The following is an 11,201-nucleotide window of genomic DNA, read 5'->3' on the forward strand; positions in this document are numbered from 1 at the left end:
CACCTGCACCTCCTCCAGCTGCAGTTACCGTTTCCTGTTGCTCCAGAGATGTCTTCGTGTCCCTGCCTTTGGGGCTGAGGATGGCCTGTTACATGCATCCCTACTTGCAGGTGGGACAGAAAGACCGGTCTAGGGCTGCGCTTCTCCCCTCAACACACACGTGAAGCAGCTTTTTCTTTGCAGTGACTACACACAGGTGTGTTCCCACCCGAGCTGTGCCTCTGCCTTACACACTCGCCATGATGATGGTCTGTCAGGTTATGCTTGGTTCTCCAGTACACGGCTCTCCATTGAAAACGCCCCTGTAGCGTGGACAGGGCTGCTGGATGCTGCTGCCAAAGCTACTCGAGAGCCAGAGAGGGCAGTAATGATAGTAACATTCATGTGGCAAAGATAGTGGTGATGATATAATTACAACCTATTACCGCAGTAGTAATATATTGAGAATGCTAATGACAATGGTGGTGATCATTAGTAGTATTCCCTCACTTCCTAATTATAGGTACTTTTCTCACTTCCTTTGGGTCTTAAAAGTGGGGCCCTTCCCTGGCCACCAGATCTAGAATTTCGTTCCCTCCTTCAACATTTTATATCTTCTTCCCTTAGTTCATGTTTTCTCCATAGCATTTACCACTGTGGAATATACCAGCTGTCTTGAGTTATTTATTTTCTCTGTTGTCTGTCTCCCCACGAGAATGTAAGCTCCTTGGCCAGGGTTTTTGTGTCTCTTGCTCACTATATCCACAGGACCCGGAACAATGCCTGGCACATGGTAAGGTTGTAGATCATGAGATAGCCAGCAAGTGAATGATAACTTCTGTTTCTTGAGCACTTACTGTGTCCTGGATGCTGTGCCGAGTGCCTTTCCTGGCCCGTCTTGTTCCATCCCTGGCTCTTACGAGGGGCAGCCCCTCCTGATTATCCTCCATCTCAAGCATCCTTTCTCATCCCGACCTCCTTAGAGAAGAGCCTGTGCTTGGTTCCCGGTTCATGGGCACTGCCGGCCCCTGCCGCCCGGCTTCCTCACTGCTGCTCTTAGGTCACCGGGACCCAATTGCCAAATCAAGTAACGTGCCTTTAGCCCTCATGTTACTGATCCTTTCAGTTCAATTATCAGTCACTCCCACTTTCCGGAAGCTCGTTTCTTGTCACCTCCGACAACACGCTTCTGGGTTTTCCTTTCTGACCTTCCTTTTCCGTCTCTTTCGCGAGCGCCTCTGTCAGGGCCTGTCCCATACATGCTTCTGTCCCCGCTCAGCACTGTCCCTGTGCCGAGTGTGCCTCCACCCGTCTCATCCACTCTCATCTCACTGCCCCCTGACTGTTGATTCCCTCCAGCCCTGACCCTCTGCTGCCAGCTGCACATTTTTGCATGGACGTCCCAAGGCTGCCCCACACTCAACTCGCTCAAAACCTAGCCTCCCCCTAAAATAAAATTTTTTTAAAAAAATTGTAAATCAACTATACCCTAGTATAAAATAAAAAATTGTAAAAAAAACAAGAAAAAACCCTAGCCTCCCCCAAACTGTGTACCTTCATTCTGCACCTGCTGCCTGAGCTGTGACACCACCCTTCATTCCGCCTCCCCGGGTGCCTGCCTTCTCCAGGAGGCCCGGCCAGTCTGGTCGGCTCCATCCTTTCGGTGACTCCCTGGTTCGGGCCTCGGCTTCACATCCAGACCGCTACTGCCACAGCCCCCCCAAGTTCTTCTCCTGCGCCCCCTCAGATGCATTCGCCACGCAGCCATCGGGGCTCTGATGTGACCAAGGGCACTGACCGCCGATGCTGGCCGCCACCTTCACCAGGGTTCCCAGCGCCTCGTCCACGACCCAAGTCCAGAGACCGTGGCTGGTCCTTCCGAGAGCACAGCTGATCCACGTGAGAGGTCAGAGCAGAAGCCGGAAGGGATACAAAGAATTGCTGTCATTTGAAAATAGCTGGGACCCAACACACATTACCAGAAAAAGTTATACAAGAAAGTATTTACAAGACAAAAGTAGAAAAGGGATTGCAACATGGAAAAGAAAGCACAAAACTCACCCCCAGAAAATGAGAGCTCTGCTGTTGGGGGGGAGCAGCACTTTATCCAGCCTGCCGTTCCTAGATCGGCCAGCAGGTGGCGGCACAGAGCAATGTCCCTTTTATTCACCCAGGCTTTTTTTTTAATATATATAGAGCCCATTGTAAAATATAAAAAAGTAAAGGGGAAAACAAAACCGATCATTCCGCTGCCCTGAAATGACCACCCTTACTTCTTCCTAGTCTTTGTAAATGTACAAAGTTGAGATGATGCTGTATGTGCGGTTTACCCCAACTTTACATCTCAAGCACATCCTAATACTCTTCAGAATTCTGTGACCTTTTACTTTAATGGCTGTCTAATGCCCCATCGTATGACTGTCCACACTTATTCCTTTATGTTGTCATTTTGGGGTTCTTTTGTCTCGTTAAGATGAGATGTAGATGGGATAACCAGTGAAGCTTTGTCAAATTCGACTGAAAGGGCTTCCCTGGTGGTGCAGTGGTTGAGAGTCTGCCTGCCGATGCAGGGGACAGAGGTTCGTGCCCCGGTCCGGGAAGATCCCACATGTCGCGGAGCGGCTGGGCCCGTGAGCCATGGCCGCTGAGCCTGCGCGTCCGGAGCCTGTGCTCCGCAACGGGAGAGGCCAGAGCAGTGAGAGAGTGGAGGACCATGTACTGAAAAAAAAAAAAAAAATTCGACTGAAAAAGAGGGAGCGGGTCCTGCGGGAGGTGGGGGAGGGGGACCGGAAGCCCGTGGAGGCCAAGCTCCAGGGGCATAGGAGAGCGGAGGGAGGGTAAGGAGACAGCTTCAGGTGGACCCACACCAACACCTCAACTGACATCAGTATTTAGAGGGAGTGGGGTTCGTGGAACACGTGTGTTACATTTTCTACCATCACGAATAACAATGTGAACTTACATTTGACGGTCTGTAGACTTGTTAAAATTGCTTTCATAAGCCGACAAGGGTGTGGAGGGTTCAAGACCCAATTTGAAAGAGGGATGTGATGTTTATCGAGAAAAACGAGGTAGAAGTGGGGCCTGGCCTCTGACCTGAGCCGTGACAGTAGGATTTGCTTGGCCTGCATGAGGAAGGCCTATGGGAAAGCATTTGTAACATCCCCCAGAAAGGTGATTGACTTTGTAACATGGACAGGCCAAGGCCTTCCTGAGAAGAGCGCTGGGGAATATTTACACTCATCAGCCACTCAGGTGCTGCCACGGGGCCTTTTTTGGCCCGAGAACGTCAGCCTCAGCGTGGATGCAGGCATTTCAGCCAGCCTCGTGGTGTGAGCTAAACCTCTTTTTCCTTCTTGCCCGTCTCTGGAAGACTCAAGAGCGTACTTAAGGGTGGGTGGCATCCCAGGGGGCACGTGAAACAAGATGAAAAACACCGCAGAGTGGTGATTACCTCTTGTTCAGGGTTCATTGCTCCAGGCGTTCCTCGCCCGGTTACCAGGATGGCCTGAGGACCAGCGGTGCTGCTGGCAGGATCAGGGCGCCTTTCCAGGCTCTGCAGTTAGGAGAATCCAACTCACATCCAGAAGTGTGGCTGGAAGGGAGCCCAGGAAACGTGGTTTATAATCTTCCTGGTTCTGCAGCGTAGGAAATCCCATAAAGAGGAGGTGGCATTTGAGTCCACACACCCACCATACTCGGTGTTGCTGGACTACCTTAGCAAATCTACCACCTGGGAGCAGCACAGCTCCAGGGGCTAGTCACTAATGCCTGTAAAATAATCCCCCCAAAGGAGAATCATTTCAGTGTTCTTTGGACTTCAAAAGTAGCCAAAGAATTCAAGTGACAGCTTATGGCAGAAAATCTTTTTCAGTTATTGAAATAAGGTCATAACTAAGAACATTCAGAATACCACACACACAGTTTAGGTGGTCTTAGTATATAACTGGTAGGAATGGGACAGCAGTGACTGCAAAATGAAAGTAATTAGCATGTACATGCTCTGTTAGGGGAGACTAAGGGGAAACAGGTGTTCAGCCTAGAAAAACATTCCAGTGGATTTCCTATGAAGTCAATGTGTCCTGAGTTTAACTTTGAAACAAATTTAAAAATTGAAATTAGTTAATTAATTAAATAAAATCTACCACCTGGGTAAGTGCCTGATTCCCACACACCATCACCAGAGCTGTGCTACCACATTCTTAATTTCTACTAACTTGATATACCATCTCACTGTTGTAATCCTGCATTTCTTTAATTATGGATCAGATTGAAGATCTTTAGATTGATTTACTGGCCATTTACATTTTTTCAGTTTTTATCAGCATTAGTTAGCTATGACCTAGTCAACAACAAACTACCTCAAAATTCAGTGGCTTAGAAAACAACTGTTGATTTCTCCAGAGGCTTCGGGTCCTCCGGTGGTTTGCTGATCCTACCTGAGCCAGGGGGGTGGCGTCCTGTCGCTTGAGCCAGCCGTGCAGGATGGAGTCGGCTCTGCTTTGTGTGGGTCCCTTCCTCAGTCAGGCTGGCCCGGGCTTGCTCTCCTGACAGTGGCAGGGATTGGACGGAGGAAAAAGAGACTCCAGGGCCCTTCTGTCTCTGCCCTGTGTGTGCAGACACTCCCATCCCATCAGCCAAAGCAAGTCCTCCTGCCAAGCAGAGCATGCGCCAGAGGGCACCACCCAGAGCCTGGATACTAGGAGGCCATTGATTGAGACCACTGGTGAAATCAACATCTTGCATTATATTTGACTGTTTTGTTTGTCTTGATTTGTAAGAGCCTTTTTTATATTGAGTGAATTAGCTCTACACAAAATTCACGTGGTAACTACAATTTTTGGTGTGCATTTATAAGTGAAGAAAAAACAGACTACAGCATTGCAGAGATAATTTCCTACATATCTCCTTTTTTAGAAAACCTTTTGAATAGATATGGTCGTACATAGAGGCTAACTAAAGTGCTTGGAGTGGAAAGACACCGCCTGGATGCAGTGGAGTATGTCTGTTTGGATTAGTCTCTGATAACTTCAGAGCACCTCTCAGGTTCTAGAGCATTCACCTGTGCCAGACTACAGCATGCATGGACTTTACTTTTCCCCATTTTGCTGAAAATCCACAATCAAGTAAGGTTCAGATGAACATAAAAGACCTAGGAACAAAGTCCAGCTTGCAGGTTACCCTGTCCCTTGGTCCACAGCTCTGGTCTCGCTCTCTCCCCATTGTTCCAGCTGACGTGGGCTTAGCTAGCTCAACTTAATCATTTAACATTAGACTGAAACAAAAATCGCTTAGTAAGAAAGGTCCGCAGGTTGGGTTTCCCTGGTGGCGCAGTGGTTGGGAGTCTGCCTGCCGATGCAGGGGACATGGGTTCGTGCCCCGGCCTGGGAGGATCCCACATGCCGTGGAGCATCTGGGCCCGTGAGCCATGGCTGCTGGGCCTGTGCGTCCGGAGCCTGTGCTCTCCAACGGGAGAGGCCACGGCGGTGAGAGGCCCGCGTACCGCCAAAAAAAAAAAAAAAAAAGAAAGGTCCGCAAGTAAAGAAAAACACATACTCCAAAAGCAAAGAAGAATGGACCTCCATTAGTGTGGATCCCATATTTTCTCAAAAACACCTTCCTGACCTTATACACATGCATGTGGGGAGGGAAGATCAATAAAACATTTACACACATAACTTTTCCTTCTCAGAGTTTCCATCCACTCTATTCACACCTCCTTTGTTGCCTTCATTAGTTACAATATAAATTCTCCCATAGCAAATACCCAAAATAGCAGAGGCATAAGCACAAGTGTATTTCTCTCCCAGGTAAAAGCCTGGGCAAAGCCAACCTAGGGTAGGTTAGGACAGTTGAGGATAGACCGACCCCTGGTGTCAGTGGTCCAGGCCCTAAGACTGCTCACCAGCCTGTAAAGGGAGTTGCACCCCCGTTTTAGGAAGGCAGGTGTAGGGACTTTCCTGGTGGTGCAGTGCTTAAGAATCCACCCACCAATGCAAGGGACACGGGTTCGAGCCCTGGTCCGGGAAGATCCCAAATGCCGCGGAGCAACTAAGCCCGTGCGCCACAACTACTGAGCCTGCGCTCTAGAGCCCACGAGCCACAGCGACTAAAGCCCGTGTGCCTAGAGCCCGTGCTCTGCAACAAGAGAAGCCACCGCAATGAGAAGCCCGCGCACCGCAACGAAGAGTGGCCCCCGCTCACCGCAACTAGAGAAAGCCCGCGCGCAGCAACAAAGACCCAACGCAGCCAAAAATAAATAAATAAAAATAAATAAATGTTTTAAAAAACCTTTAAAATTTTTTTTTAATTTTTTTAAAAATTAAAAGCAAAGGAAGGCAGGTGTATCATTTCCATTCCCGTCCCGCTGGCCACAGCTTAGCCATGATAGCTGGCAGAGAATCAAAGTTGGGGGCCAGATGGGGTCTCTGCCACCTGCCATTTTCAGAGCTGCCTTGATGAGGGCTGTTTGTGTGCAGTCACCTGTCCCCCCACCCTGCACGCACACACACACTCACTGCCTAACCCCAGTTTTTCAAGTCCCGAGGAGCAGAGCCCAGCCCACTCGTTCACAGATGCGTGACGGACAGACACAAGAGGCCACCTGTGCAGACGGTGTGGGGGGAGAGGCAGGCTGTGTCCCGCGTGGAGCACGCACGGGTCCTTGTGCCAGTTACTTCCCCTCTCTGCGCTCGGTTTCCTGGTGGAAGGTGTGGCAGTGGCACTGCCTTCCGTGTTCATCGTGAGGATTCAGTGGGGTCGTGCTTGAGGTGACCAGCACATGGTAAGCACATGCATGTCAGCTGTGGGCATCTTCCCCGGTAACAGCAGCAGGATAAAGAGTCAGGGCTGATGCCCTATGGAGGCATCATTTGTAGTTTGTGTCCCGAATTTTCTTCTTCCTTCCCTGGGGACATCTCCCCACTTGGCCCTCAGGTGCCTCCATTTTCTTTTTTTTAATCATTCTTTTTTAAAATTAATTAATTTACTTATTTATTTGGTTGCGCCAGCTCTTAGTTGCGGCAAGCGCGCTCCTCAGTTACGACTCACCAGCTCCTTAGTTGCAGCTCACGAGCTCCTTAGTTGTGGCTTGGCAGCTCCTTAGTTGTGGCTTGCGGGCTCCTTAGTTGCGGCATGCGAACTCTTAGTTGCAGCATGCATGTAAGATCTAGTTCCCTGACCAGGGAGCGTACCCAGGCCCCCTGCATTGGGAGCGTGGAGTCTTAACCACTGCACCACCAGGGAAGTCCCCCTCCATTTTCTTTACTGAAAAGAAAATTTCATCTCAAAATCTTTATCCATGGGCTTCCCTGGTGGCGCAGTGGTTGAAAGTCCGCCTGCCAATGCAGGGGACGTGGGTTCGTGCCCCCGGCCGGGAGGATCCCACGTGCTGCGGAGCGGCTGGGCCCGTGAGCCATGGCCACTGAGCCTGCGCGTCCAGAGCTTGTGCTCTGCAACAGGAGAGGCCACAGCAGTGAGAGGCCTGCGTACCGCAAAAAAAAAAAAAAAAAAAAAAAAAAAAAATCTTTATCCATGCTAAGATGTTAATAAATGAATGAAAAACTCAAATTTTATCAGTCCCTGAGTAATCTGCATTTTACCAGGGATCAAATTATTAAACTGAACGAATGAAGCTCTCAAGCTGAAATGCATGCACCATTCAAAATGTAAAGAGGGATTTAAAAAATGTGTTCCATCTGGGCCTTTCCTCCTATCTTCCTACTTGAGACATTTTCCATCCCTTTCATGACTATGTCTTGTTAACATTGTCTCCTTTCAGCATCTCAGGTGGGCCCACTTTTCTCCAGGTCCCCTGCTACCCACTCAAGTTCCAACCAGGATCCTCTTGTTCCAGTTACTATGGCTGCGCGACATCTTACCCCAGAGTCTAACGGTTCGAAGCAACGTTTCCCGCGCTCATGGATGCTGTGGGTCAGGGATTCAGACCAGGCACAGCGGGTGGCTCGTCTGGCATCCATGTGGCTGGTTGGCGGCCACAGGTCTTCGCAGGGGCTTCCACCGGAGGCCTCTCCCTATGGGCTGGTGTGAGCTTCTTCACAGAGTGAGACTGGGGTCCCAGGGGTGAGCATGCAGGGAGGGGAGGGCAGGGCGGGCAGAATCCACACTGCCTTTCCCCACCTGCCTGGGAAAGTCACGCAGCATCACCTCCCCACCTGCCATCTGTCAAGGCCGGCTGGGAAAATCTCACCCAGGAGCCAAGGGAGACAGCCTCCACTTCTTGGGGGGAGTGGACAAGCTCCAGAACCGGTGGGACAGCAAGTGAGCCCCTTTCCACGTTGCCTCCCCCATGTCTCTCTCACCTGAATTCCTATAATGGCCTCTGACTGGTCTTGCTTCTTCCACTTTGGTGCTTCACTTTGTGTAATTCTCACAAGCAGCCCAAAAAGCTTATAACAGATTATATCGTGGCCCCACTACCCACCGCCAACTCACCATCTTCATTTGGGGTGGGGCTCAGTCCCACGCCACCCACTGCATAGAAAACCCCTCTCTGGGTCCCACTTCCATGTCGAAGGCCTGCCTTCAGTTCCCCAAACTGACCAGATTTTCTTACCCCTCAGTGTCTTCTGGAAATTTCTCTTGACTTGTCATGTGGGTTCCTCCTGTACATCCTGGCCCCTGAGCACCACCCCCCAGAGAAGCCTTGCAGGACCCCAGCCTCAGAGCAGCCCTTCTGCAGCACTTTGTCCCATCCCTTCACGCAGCTGTTCATAACTGCCCGGATAATGCGGTGCTTTCCTACGAAACAAAACCCCACAAGATCAGCATCCACATCTGCTTTGCGGTTGGCATAGTGTGGAATGAATGAATTCCACAGTGAGGAGCTGTGGGAAAAGGACCAGCCTCTGCCCTCACGAGTCCGATGTCTGAGAGAGGAGCAAGGCTTGTTCTGTGACTACGTGACAGGCACAGTGTGCTAGGGGCCGGGAGAGGAGACAGCTTCGTGGAAGACGTGTTATCTGGGCTGGGGCTTGAAGGATGGATATAATTTTGATTTGTGGGCTTTCTGAGCGGAGTCCACAACAACGATATGATATCGTGAGGTTGGGGCTGCCAGAGAAGATGCAGTTACATCTGAATTTCAGGTAAACCACAGGTACTGTTTAGTATAAATATGTCCCAGATATTTCACAGGATATAATTACACTAACAAAGTATTTGTGGTTTATCTGAAATTTAGGTTTAAGTGGGTGTCCCGGGTTTTCACTTGCCGGGTCTGGTGACCCTATGTGAGACTCCAGTTCACGGAGCATCCTTGCCTCTGCTGGGCAGTTTCTGCTGAGCAGTGGCCCCTTTGTTTCCCGTCTCACAAACCGGGGACAGAGACAGTGTGAAAAGTCATGTGACTCCTCTGTGGGCATCTCAGCCCCTCAAGATGCCATGTTCAGGTGCCCCCAAGCTCACCCATGCCGAGTCAGAGCAGGTGTGTAGGATGAACACCAGGAACCAGGCTTGGGCGGCAGAGAACTCTCCCTGCCTTTCACTGTCTGGGAGACTGCACCAAGTGACTCAAGGTTCTCATCTGCACAAAGGCCACAACACCCACCTGGCAGAATCGCCAGAGTACAACGCCTGGCACATTGAAGGGGCAGAGTGAAGAGTTGGCACTGTGGCATTGTTATTTTGTTTGTAACCTGTCGTTAAAAGCATCTCCATGGCTTACTGTGTGGTGTCGGTTTCCCCAATAGCAACGGGGAACAGTATGGTCAAAATTTTTCAGATCTTAGAGTTTTAAGTCTAAGAACCCATCCAGGGACTTCCCTGGCAGTCCAGTGGTTAAGACTTCACCTTCCAGTGCAGGGGGTGTGGGTTCAATCCCTGGTCGGGGAGCTAAGATCCCACATGCCTCGCAGCCAGAAAACCAAAACATAAAAAAACAGAAGCAATATTGTAACAAATTCAATAAAGACATTAAAAATGGTCCACATCAAAAAAAAAAAAAAAGCACCCATCCAGTCCAGTGGAGGCTCAGCAAAGTTCAATAACTTGTCTGCCCTACAGCCAAGTGTCTGAAAACCCAGCTGGCGCCCTGCCCTCTTAGTCACAGGTGTGACGCTCCCTGAATGCCCAGTCACCCAGGCAATTCTGCATGAAGGCATCAGGCTGCATCGCTACCTCTTTCCAGTAGTTGGGAGATTTTCTCTCTTTTAAATATCAGTGAGGAACCTCCCTGGTGGAGCAGTGGTTAAGAATCTGCCTGCCAACGCAGGGGACACGGGTTCAATCCCTAGTCTGGGAAGATCCCACATGCCATGGAGCAACAAAGCCCACGTGCCACAACTACTGAAGACTGCGTACTTAGAGCCCATGCTCTGCAAAAAGAAAAGCCACCACAATGAGAAGCCCGCACACTGCAACGAAGAGTAGCCCCCGCTCACCGCAACTAGAGAAAGCCTGCGCGCAGCAACGAAGACCCAAAGCAGCCAAAAAATAAATAAATATCAGTGAGAATTGTGCTGAGGCAGGAATTTCAGTTTCCCACTCCATTTGCCTCAACATAATCCAGAAATTGTCTTTTCTCACTGGCTTCAGCACCGAGCTTGTGAGCTTGACTTCTTGGTGGGGTGAATTTCCTGCCCCCTACACACACACACACACACACACACACACACACACACACACACACACACACACACACACACACACACACACACACACACACACACACACACACACACACACACACACACACACACACACACACACACACACACACACACACACACACACACACGTCTTACTCATTTTTTTCAGCACGTAGGACACCCCCCCATGATAATAACCAAACACTTTTACTATTCAGGCGTCCGAAATAGTAAGTGGATCGAAAGTGGGTTGCTAATGACAGCAGGCAAACAGCCCAACCACATTTCCCCTGCTTTGCCTTTTGGTTTTCACCTCAGTTTCGTTTTGCCAAGTCAAAGGAGCTCACAGGAGAGGCCAAGCTGCCAGGCCCGACAGCAGGGCCTGAGATCGTGTATCTGGGGCTCTTCTATAGTCAGCATCTGCATTGCTTGGGTTAACTGATCTTCACCATATCATATTTTTCCAAATGTCAGGGAAGAATGGGACCAGGGAGAGAGGAGCAACTGATTGTGACATGAGTTTCTCAGACGTCCCAGCTCTGTGACCCATTGCAACAGCTCGGCTGGTTTACCGTGGGGACCTTGCCCACCTGCCAGTGTCCAAAAATGGAACAG

At 50.0% G+C, this 11,201-nt stretch overlaps 1 long non-coding RNA gene across 1 annotated transcript; it reads right to left on the reverse strand.

The window, feature by feature from the left end:
- Positions 1–1,786: 1,786 nt before the first annotated feature.
- On the reverse strand, positions 1,787–8,969 carry LOC309803413. The gene is made up of 4 exons (XR_014293940.1): positions 8,555–8,969; positions 4,419–7,462; positions 3,434–3,574; positions 1,787–1,869 (listed from the first exon to the last, which is right to left on the reverse strand). It is a non-coding gene; the product is annotated as an uncharacterized lncRNA (long non-coding RNA).
- Positions 8,970–11,201: the final 2,232 nt, after the last annotated feature.

The sequence above is a fragment of the Mesoplodon mirus genome (genome assembly GCF_964341445.2).
Source record: "Mesoplodon mirus genome assembly, chromosome: 4".
Lineage (NCBI taxonomy): Eukaryota > Metazoa > Chordata > Mammalia > Artiodactyla > Ziphiidae > Mesoplodon > Mesoplodon mirus.